The following is a 12474-nucleotide window of genomic DNA, read 5'->3' as shown; positions in this document are numbered from 1 at the left end:
GAATGGTCAATATTGAGGGAAAATATCAAAAGTGTTGATAATTTTTATTCTAGTAAAAAATACCACATATATTTGCGCCATAAAATCTTATATTTTACTCTGAAAAATGACTGCTTTTGGGCCTTTACAAATCCTGTTGTAAGTGTGTTTTGGGGTAAATATCAGATATGTCTCCTTTGTTCAAAAGGGGAAACTCACAGAGACTAACTCTGTTACATAATCATGGAACATGAAGCAAAAATGGCATGATATATATTGATGTACATTCGTTATGAAACATTGAAAGATCACTAAGTCCGTTTGCCTATCTCATCCATACACAGATATAGAATATACAAATTTTTCGAAGTCTGGTCTGGATACCTGGAGATATGGAAAATAACATCGCTACTTATTCAGATTCCCGTTAATTGTTGGATAATTGCTAATTTAAAACTGTTTCTTTAATAAAACCAGACTACGACATTGCGTTAGGTAGTTATATGATAGTCGTATGAAAAATCAACAACCTTACACATCGTCTCTTTACCTTTGTTCCCTATAATCAATTCAAAATCTTCTTCAGATTAGCGACCACAGATTAGCCACCATTTTGTTCATTATCTCAAATTTTAATCGGTTTGCAACATACTAGAAATGTATAAATATACTTTTTACATTTATTCATTCATTTCAATCATTTTTAGAATTTTTTTTTATTTATTTTCTCATTTATTTATCATTTAATTGATATTTGTTCATTTATTTCATTTATTTATTTATTAATAATCTCATTTATTATAATTTATCTCGACATCTTTATTTTATTTATTCGTGTATTATTCAATATATTTATTTGTCTATTTATCTTATTTATATATATTCATTTAATTTATTTTATATTATTCCTTTGTTTATGTATCAATGTATGTACTATTGGACAGTATTTCTCTATTTTTACAAAATGTGAACAAACAAATACTTTAAGGTGTGTTTTATCTGATAACCTAGTATGGGAACCAACACGTGGGTCGATCATGCTAAAATTACAAATGGCTAACAGGTCAAAGGTTTTCTATGTTCAGCTATAAAAGCACCAACGAGTTCTTGGTTGGCCTATCTGGCCATAGATACAGTTTACAGTATAACAATCATGAGGACTTTAGTATTCCTAGCGGTGATGGCTGTCACTCTATGTAAGTATATTATATATCATTCAAAGTGTTGGTGCTGATTTGTTACCCAGTATGTATGGTATAACATATTTAAAGAAATTGAAGGTTGTAACAATAACGGTTTGTTTAAAAACGTAACATATATACTAATTTAACATGGGTAATGTTAACACGATGATTCTCACACAAAAACGGAACGATACTTTAATAATCTTCACATTTTTCTGATGCAAATGAAAAATTCTTCGAAAGAAGAACATATATGCAGGAGAAATGTCTTATTTTAGGTAATTTTTTCTTCAAGAGAGGTTAATGACCTGAAATTCACTAGCAAAATAACCTAAAATTCACAAGAAAATGATGTCATTTTCACCTGAAAAATCTGCAGACAAGGAAAACTACGTTAAATTTTAGATCAATTAAACATGAAACTTTTCTTGTTAATTGATTTAACTCTCAAATGTATGTCTAGTTCAGGTAAAATTCGCATGAAATGGACATAAAAAACATCCACATACATTTTTTCTCTCTTTCTTATGATGTAAAATTTGAATTGGTTCTGACTATTACCTGACTTTTACCTGATGACGTTTTAACTGTGCATCGTAATACTGTATATTCGTAGCGCTTAATTGAAATAAATATGTTTTTCGTTAATGTAAATGAGTCATTGACATATACTAATAATAAAACATAAAGAAGGCATGGAAAGATCCAGAAATAAAGAATATTTGTGAAAAAAAGAAAGAAATATCAATAGGTTCGGAAAGATTGCCCATTCAAGTCTCATATTATTTCGTTATGTTTATATTCCAGACTTTATGGTAACAACGAATACCAGAAAATAATTTACACAACAACATGTTATATTGTATATTGTTTTTGTCCAAAACAAATATAACTACCATTCTTAATATCTATCGTACCGCTCACTTGATGCCAAGTTCGCAATTTGTAGACTTATTGTATAAATTCCTCTCACAAAGACATTGAAATGTATAAAAAAATGTCTAGCTGAGAATATTGCCTCAACAAGTACGATAAATTGCATACAAACGTTTTGATAATGGTTGGCTCCATTAGCAGTAATTGTAGCTCTTAAGACGACACCATTTTCTGTCAAAAAGTTTTTTAAGCTACAATATTGCAGCTATGCATTGTCTAGACATTTCCATGGGTCATCCTTATATTGCATATCATGATACTGTATTGTGTTGTCCCGCGCAATATTGTTTTGCATTAGATTTGTATTTAATTACATTTGTATGTGCATATTTTCACGTTATTGCAGGCATGGTGACTTCCCAGAGCTGTCACTCTAGCGCGTTCTGCAGAGGCGACAGTCAAACAACCTGTAGTCAGCACGCTAACTTTGAGTACTGTCACAACGGCCAATGTACCTGTCCAACCGCAGTACACCACTCCAGTTCGTATGATATTATATATGATACTGATGATAACTTCTGAGTGTTAAGTGCAATCAAAATAGATTAGTTGGTTCCATACTTATACATGAAATCATGCATATGTACTTGAATGTGTGTGGATGTATTAACTTAATTTATTTTCAGAAAAAAAAATTCCGACATATAACCATATGCCTTTTCCCTCTTAATCGCAATTTCGAGTGACATCTTGGGCAGTTGCCGGGAACTGAATGTTGTTCGGTGTTTTGCCTTCTGGTACTCCGCCTTTCCTCCACTTTCTTATTCGGACGCGTCGTTAAGTGACCCTGACTGTTAATAGGATATTATATCATATGGATGATACACAAGAAAAATGCCGATGAGGTCGTATCATTTATCGGTATCATGCGCGTAAATATGATATAAGTATATACGTAGAACTGATAAATGACGTGACGTCATCGACGTTTTGAAACAGACCACAGTCAATCCGAAGTCCTTGGATATAACTGTCGTATATTGACATCGGATGCGACACAAGAGCATTCATTTTGAAACTAAGGGACTATTTTAATAAATTACTTGCCAACATTGCCACCGAGGAGAAAATTAGAACCACTCGAAAAGTTTAAGTTTATCGATGCTGTATATTACTGTTAATTTTCGTATGCGCAGTTTGGGCGTCATAATTAGGTTTTGCGGCGAAGAAAATGTTTTATTTTGTTACATATTCTAACACCTATCACATTCGAGGTAATGTTTCATATCCGAGGTAATGTTCCGATGGAGACCACAATTGGACATAATATGTATATTTATAACATAGATAACGTTACATAATATGTATATTATGTATATTACATAAAATGTATATTATGTATATTTATAACATAGATAACGTTACATAATATGTATACTTATAGCATAGATAACGTTACATAATATGTATATTGATAACATAGATAACGTTACATAATATGTATACTTATAGCATAGATAGATAACGTTACATAAATGTTTATTATAACATAGATAACGTTACATAAATTGTATATTTATAACATAGATAACGTTACATAAATTGTATATTTATAACATAGATAACGTTACATAAATTTTATATTTATAACATAGATAACGTTACATAAATTGTATATTTATAACATAGATAACGTTACATAATATGTATATTTATAACATAGATAACGTTACATAAATTGTATATTTATAACATAGATAACGTTACATAATATGTATATTTATAACATAGATAACGTTACATAAATTGTATATTTATAACATATATAACGTTACATAAATTGTATATTTATAACATATATAACGTTACATAAATTGTATATTTATAACATAGATAACGTTACATAAATTGTATATTTATAACATAGATAACGTTACATAAATTGTATATTTATAGCATAGATAACGTTACATAAATTGTATATTTATAACATAGATAACGTTACATAAATTGTATATTTATAACATAGATAACGTTACATAAATTGTATATTTATAACATAGATAACGTTACATAAATTGTATATTTATAACATAGATAACGTTACATAAAATTGTATATTTATAGCATAGATAACGTTACAGTTATATTGTATATTTATAGCATAGATAACGTTACATAAATTGTATATTTATAAACATATATAACGTTACATAAATTGTATATTTATAACATATATAACGTTACAAATTGTATATTTATAAATAGATAACGTTACATAAATTGTATATTATATAACATAGATAAGTTACATAAATTGTATATTTATACATAGATAACGTTACATAAATGTATTGTATATTATATAACATAGATAACGTTACATAAATGTATATTTATAAATAGATAACGTTACATAAATGTATTTAATTATAAACTAGATACGTTACATAATTGTATATTTATAACATAGATAACGTTACTAAATTGTATATTTATAACATAGATAACGTTACATAAATTGTATATTTATAGCATAGATAACGTTACATAAATTGTATATTTATAGCATAGATAACGTTACATAAATTGTATATTTTACTAATACGTAATATATAGTAAAATTTATAACATAATAACGTTACATAATATGTATACTTATAGGATAGATAACGTTACATAAATTGTATATTTATAGCATAGATAACGTTACATAAATTGTATATTTATAACATATATAACGTTACATAAATTGTATATTTATAACATATATAACGTTACATAAATTGTATATTTATAACATAGATAACGTTACATAAAAATGATATGATAGCCTATTATTGTTTTTAATTCATAGGCTGTTCTTCTGCGTCGGATTGTCAAACTCATGGTCATAACCATGGCCATTTCTGTGCGCACTGCTTCGACGGACACTGTGTCTGTTAAAAGAAAAACAATGGTAAGCATATATCAGATATATTTTGCTTTATTTTTTCCATAGAAAATGGTGACGATATACATTTTATGATTATAATACAAACAATGGTGTGCATATAATTTTTTTCTCCATTTTTCTATTAAAATGTTTTTGTGTAAAACATATGAAAATAAAATAAAGATTTTATTGTACAAAAATCTTGCTTAGAAATTGTTGGTACTTAAATATTTAAGTTTATAATGCCGAGATTTAGCTACATTTGCATTTAAAAATCCGGAACATTTACCCGTTTTAATCCCTTTATTTTTAATGTATACATTATGTGGAGAAATACAAATAGTAGTCGTACTTGCATGATTAGGCAGGTGCAATACGATTTATTGTTAAAGAATTTATATTTTTTATCTGAGCAAAGAAAAAAAGAATGTTTAATAAACTTAAAAAGACCGACACTGGTGGCTGGCGTTTTTGACATTGATGAAACATTAACATTAATTAAGAATCATTTTATTTATAGGTCATGACGTTTTGAGAAAACCATTGCTGTTGCAATGCTACGATTAGTTTCTTATGTATAAAGGAAAGCAAAATAAAAGTTTAAAACATTGGAAACGTTGTTTTCTGTTGTATTGGTGAAACATCCTAACAGCTATGGCCATGTATGAATTTATCAGGTTTGTTGGTGGAGGAAAGTCGGAGTACCAGGAGAAAAAACACCGACCAGTGGTCAGTACCTGATAACTGCACCATATGGGATTTATTTGATTGGTTCCAGTATTGTTTTCACTTATTGTAAATGTACATATACAATATGAATATACTATAATAGGTGTGGATCGAAGATTTATTACCAACGCGTTATGTTCCAGGTAATACTATCCTCGATACTCCAGGGGTCACTGTCGCTGACGTTATATCCATCCCTCGATTACCTTAAGCAAAACTGGAGTCAGTTCATGAAAAAAAACTTCGAAGATTACAGAGAGAGAGAGCAACGCTCAACTTAAAAGCATTAATACAGTCAACCACCTGTATACCATTCCTTTGATGGACATCAAATGATGGGTTGGCCCTTTGTCCCACATACACTCCACTATGAGATTGTCCAGGAGTGTATAACGTCAGTGATAGTAACCCCTGGAGTATCGAGGATGAGGTAATACGGGATCCTTACAAATATACATTTGTAGGATCCGTCAAACTATGCAGAGTAGATATGGGACAGTAACTGAACCGTGTGAAAAGTTTAATTTTTGAATTATTTTTTATTGTTTGTTGTTTACTGGTGTGTAAACTGCGTTTTTTTTGTACAGATTTTTCAACATGACGCGCTTACAAACAATAAAAATCATTCCAGATACAGTCGGTCATTTGATGGAATCCCGGAACAGATGGCTTTAATTTGGCGGGAAATATTGTCAAATTCTGAGTGTACACAAAATAAAGTTCCACATTCTCTTTATCTTTTTTCATCCCAATTACACAATATTTATTAAATATTTATTTGCTGATATATAATTTAAGATTAACATTTCATTCATACATGCAATATATTGAAGATTGTTCATACAGATACAGTAGGCTTAATCGGATGCGCATTCACACTACTTGCTGAAGTCAGTGTTCCGGTGTGTGTATTCTTGCACGACAACCACTGCGTTTATGCAAGTGTAAACGATTTCGCAGTTGGTAAGGTTTAATTGCAAAGAGAAATCGAAATGTAAATATATTATTGTGAACCATCTCTTTTCGCGTACGATTTACTTTCACGATATCGAGATTAAGGCAATATTGAAAGATGATTTGAGGAAGGTTTTAAATTCGCGAAAATTGATGTCCTTGCTTTGGAACAAAAATTCCGAGACTCATTAGTCGCGAGAGAAAATTGGTTAACTGTACTTTCTTGTCTCATATATATATTATGAGTACATGGAACTCAGTTTGAGTTAGCTAGCTCCCATTATCAATGGATTTTGTTTAATGGAAACATATTTGTTGCTATTACTAGAACCGATCTATTGTGGAATTAGCTCTCCTGCACTGTACACGACACGAATACATCTACAATCATAATTCGGTGTGTGTATACCTACGTAATTCTATTATTCAAAGAATGTATAGATCTTCAGCCTTATTCAATAGACTTTTATATCAAATGACTTTTCTATGTTAGCTATATGGTATTGCTATATTTTGCGTATTCCATTATTGTTTTTTTTAATTGGTTTTGTTCTTTTTAGTATATATGTATGTGCTTTTTCATAAATGAATTTTTCTTGCAATGTAGTTCTACATGTATAATATCCTAATACTAAAGAAATCGGAAAGTACCGGTGTATTGTTTTTGTTTAAATATCGGTATTTTCATTTTACCCTTGTACATTCTCTTCACATGTACATTTTATTTGCATATACTAAGATTTAACCAAGACGGTAATGGAAAGCTTACTCTGTTGTTTATGTTTTTGATTTTTTTTTAACATGACGCTTATATTTCATCAAAATCATGCATAGGAAACTTATGCGCCTCGTATCCGTAGTTGATGTTTGACCGAAGATGGAATTAAAGAAGCTGTAGATGTCCTGATAGTTATAGTGACGGTTGTGCTGGAGTCATATTTGGAAACCGATACTTGTACTTTCATTTTATCGAATGGAACCCAGCAAATACCAGGAAAGCAAGCCAACATATTTTAGAAATCAATAAAACCAAGTAAATTGGTGCGAAGAGATGGTAACAAATTATCCGAACACTTGAGCTAATTTTTTTGTTTTTTTGTTGTTGTTATTGATATAGTGAAAACGTTACTTTGGAGTAACAAGATACTTCACAAGGGATTCGAGTTACATGACTTTTAGTTAATGAACGAAGTATATGTATCGCTAACTGTCATGAACAATTTCGTAACACTCAAGTCGCAAAATACAGGTTTCGGTTCATTTATGAATTAAGTGGATGGATGATAAATACATATACCGGTTAATGAGGTCAGAGGAAAACAATCAACATGAACTTTATTGTCATGCTAGATTACAAATTAAGTTAAAGTGAAATGGAGTTATCTCCCTTCTATTTCCTTTTACAAAGAGTTGGCTACCCATGGTATTTTTTTTTCTTATAAAAATGCTGAATTTTAATTACATTAGATAAATTAACTACAATGTTTGCGATTATTTATTGAATTTATTTATATTGAACGGGTGCGGATGAATGATTTGTGACAAAAAGGCATTGATGTAAGCTTGTCTAAAAATAGAATAATGAAATATGGAAATGGTGAGAGTCCTTCTGCGAAAGGAAAATATATTGTTATTAACATGTTATATTTCTGGGGAAAAAAGTCTTTATTTCAGTCAAACAGAACTTAAACGAATTTCATAATACTCATTTTAAGACACAAAGTCACATAATCTTTGTACAGTTATCATACAGGATGTCCCATAAATTATGTTTAATTTTCAAAGTTCAATATTTTCTTTAATACAGCACGTAAAGCACCAGGATTTCATCTCTAAAAAGCCAGCAATCATAAATTTCATATTTTGATAACAAACAGCTAAACAAACAATTCTAGGTAATCTTAGAAATGATTTTCATAAAAGACTCAGTTTTTTAAAAATGCGGTTTAAACGACGTTATCCTTGATAAAGCATACAAAGTATAGAACAGTTCACAGTGCCTGTATAATGTCATGTGGAGGTGCCAATATCTTAAAAGTGATTACGTTATTATGACGCCAATGGTTTTCATCAGAATCAAATCATTATTTTATATAATGCATACAATGAAACGTTTGATTGCAAATTTTCATATACCAAACTATCTTTTTTGTTATTCATTTACGTCAAAAGTAACAACATTTTGAATGTGTAACCTGATTTATGACACTCTGTATTTATTTGGTTGATAGAGTCATAGGGTCATTTAAGGACGAAATTTTAGTATTAGTAGCGTGTTGCGTGTGTGAAATATGTGCGCGATGCATGATATTCATGTTGTGACTATAATAGTGGAACTTTTGCCTTTTTATAGTGATATATCACTGAAGCATGCTGCCAGAGACAGCTCAATCGATCACCGTTTACTAACAGCCAACTTCGCTAGCCAAAAGTATTCAGTTTCATACTCTCCCTGAAACCTTGGTAGATCTCCGCGTCAAAACTGAAGTTTCTGCTTACAGATTCTGATGCGGCTAGGTTCAGTCGACAAATGAAAACGTGTTTTTTATATGCCAACAAAACTAAAACGAAGTAATGAGCGTGACCATTGAGTTCATGTCTGTCAACAACAACTCCTAACGAAGTCATATTTACTATTTATTCAATTATTAAATGTTTTAGATCAGCTAAATGAAGTACATGGATACATTGCTCTACAAATAGATTGGGAAAGTAAATACGTGCGTCGTTTCTGTTTCACAAAGTTTGACAAAGTATGCCAAGATAGACTTACACTAAAGCATGAAACACAAAAACTGATTACCAAACTAATAAACAAATGATCATCAAATCTTCGGTATTTTGAATCTGTCACAAACAATGTGTATTTCAGAAGTCGCTGCCAATTTTTTCAACCCATATAACAACAATATAAGCTTTTTCATGGGAAAATGGAAGGGGCGCAACTGCGGTGATCCAGCAGTTGGCACATTGCTGGAACTTCAGTCTAGACGTAAAATTTGCCAAGGGTTTCAGAGAGAGTATCGTAATGAATAACCTTGGCTAGCGAAGTTGACTGACAACGAATAAACCAGTCGTCCCACTCTCTTTATGCTGAAGGCTAAGCAAAAGCAACTACTAGTTTTATGCACAATGGTGACATGATGGAGTGTATCGGACGGTGGACAGAATTGATAGCCTTCCTCAGAGGGGGAGCGTCCAATGCTTTATCATAATGTTCGGTTATGAGATAGTGCTAAATTCGAAAGTGACCACCGCTGTCTGCAAGTCATAATGTAGGTCACTAGTGGTAGAATGTCAGTAACGTTATCCACATGCTCACTCTTGTACCTTGTAAAATGGCTGAAATTGGTTGGTGATGTAAGGGGAAAAATAATCAAACGTGGGTTTGTCAAGTGATTAGTGGCATCCCAACCCTGTTGAGAAGGACTTTTACGCGGAAAGCCTCTTGGTGATTAGCTAAACTCTCGGGGTGGGAAATATTCCTGTTCACTTGACATGCTTACGAACGATTTCATTAATCTTTAACTTATACCACAATTACTCACGTTAGCTTGAAAATCAGGATCATGAAACAATCTTAAGTCTTAAACAGTCTTAAGTTTAGACCTAGCCAATCACAGATGACGTTACAAAAAATTACGTCATTTTGATTGGCTAAGCAAAAAATTAAGTCTAAGATTGTTTCATGATCCTGGGGCCAGAACTTGTTTACAACTTAAGGTCCATCGTAAAGAAGGATAAGTAATACGTACAACAGATACAATCTTTAATGTATACAATGGATACTTATATCAATACTTTATTCCCATGATTCCACGTATTTACTTTAACATGAAAAGTTTGACCGGATAGCTGTTTCATGATTTCGTCAACACACTTCACCATTCACATAACTTGTGTCTTTATCTTGTTCAAATCGGTGAAAGTAAATGTCTTCTAGCCTTGTCAATATGCCTTTTGAATTCTTACAAAGGATTTCACGGATCGCTGTTATATTTGTGTTTCTAGAGTTATTGACATTGTTGAGCGCTAGGAGAAAGTTTATGTGACATTGTCTTTGTGTCATCCTTAACTACAAACATATTATTACGCTGTATAAAGAAGGCAATGGCCTACTTAATGTAATTCACAGACTGGTGTATATACAATATATTAGATACAGGGCAAAAAAAGTAATTCTATCAGTGTGAATAAAATATTGCCGAGTAGTCAAGACACAAAAAGAACAAACAAAATTTTATGTTAAGGACGCTCACTATAGTTTATTGGATGTTCTCTATGTGTTTGTTGTTTATGTGTTGTGTACGTCCGTGAACGCCCTATATATATTTTAAGTAATTCGTATCCTACAGACATATGTCAACAAGGATCCAGTGTTATATGGAAAACAACCGTTGATATTACGTGTACAGTTAATTGTATTTTAATGTTATATAGGTTGGTAATGTCTATAAATCAAAAACGCCCCTTTTTTTAAATAACAAAAAAAAATGGTAGAAAATATCAATTCATCAAATTCAACAAATGAAACAAACATGAAAAGATTGTGTTTCGAGGCATCTTCTAAGAAAAACATTGATTTCATGTTAGATACATTTATATTGTTTATGTTTTTTTTTCGTTTTTTTATTTTTTTGTGCCGTAATTTTCATATTAACGGATCAAGATGAGATGTTATTCGCCTCCAAAAATTACCAACATTTTGAGAATAACAATACTTATAATGCTTAGGTTTTAGTTTTACATTGTCATTTAAAAGCATAAAATGAATTTCGACAGTACTGTCAAAATCGTTAAATTTCCGTATACAATGCAGTGAAATGGGTACATGTGGTCAGAATATGAAGCCAAGTTGTGGGTATCAATACACCTGTTTACAGGGCTATTAATAATTGAAAAGTGATTTCTGCAGGTATGTGTTCATTTAATTATATATGAAACATAAAATACGACATTTTACAGTGCATTATAATTGTTTGCCAGTACCTTTCAATAATCTTCACAGCTTTTCAATATTTCTAGATGACACAAATATCTTAAGAACACTAAGTTTCTGCGGAATTAGAGTTTCGCGATCAGGTTTGAACTGAACAGTTGCATAGCCATTTCTTTATTATTTCACGAATCGTATTATTGAGGCAATGTTAATATCTGGTGAAATCGTTGCTTCCATAGGTAGAATTCTTTCAACTACTTAACAAAAATTTCCATATTTTAGTCAACGTAATTTGGTAATAAACGCAATGACTAATGATCACAAAATTGTGAATAGATAAAGATATTTCAAAGTTACAAGTATATATTTCTAATATCTATTTTTTGTTTTCTTTGTTTTATTATTATTATTATTATTATTTATTCATTAGATATTTTTTAAGAAAATATGTTGTCTAAGAAGTTGTTAGGAACACATTAAAACAATAGGGTATCAAAGCTAACCAAACAATAGTCTTCATTAACTTAATGTTATTCTGGCTTTGTCTTTTTTAAGAAAAGTGATCTGCCCTTGCGGGTAGGTAATGGTTGTGACGGCATTCTGTTTGCAAGCGTAACGTCGTATTTTTGTTAGCATGAACGACGCGAATTTCACTTACAGAATAATGACTCCACGATCGATGTCCCTTTCCGAAAGGGAGATAACTGTAAACTGTAACTGTTGTGTATTACCTTATAATTGATAAACATACACAAGGAGGAAATTTATCAATTTTTATCAACTGATTTATCATGTTACAAATTTTAAAAAAATATTCTTTTCGATATGAAAAAAGTTTGAGAATTGAAGAGAAAATGTTTTAGTAACCAAATTACTCA

At 30.8% G+C, this 12474-nt stretch overlaps 1 long non-coding RNA gene across 1 annotated transcript; it reads left to right on the top strand.

The window, feature by feature from the left end:
* Positions 1 to 1068: 1068 nt before the first annotated feature.
* LOC138333779 (uncharacterized) lies at positions 1069 to 5589 on the top strand. Its single transcript, XR_011210030.1, has 4 exons — positions 1069 to 1175; positions 2446 to 2580; positions 4897 to 4998; positions 5495 to 5589. It is a non-coding gene; the product is annotated as an uncharacterized lncRNA (long non-coding RNA).
* Positions 5590 to 12474: the final 6885 nt, after the last annotated feature.

This window comes from Argopecten irradians, chromosome 10, assembly GCF_041381155.1.
Source record: "Argopecten irradians isolate NY chromosome 10, Ai_NY, whole genome shotgun sequence".
Taxonomy (NCBI): Eukaryota; Metazoa; Mollusca; class Bivalvia; order Pectinida; family Pectinidae; genus Argopecten; species Argopecten irradians.
This window is presented reverse-complemented; position numbering and strand designations above follow the sequence as displayed.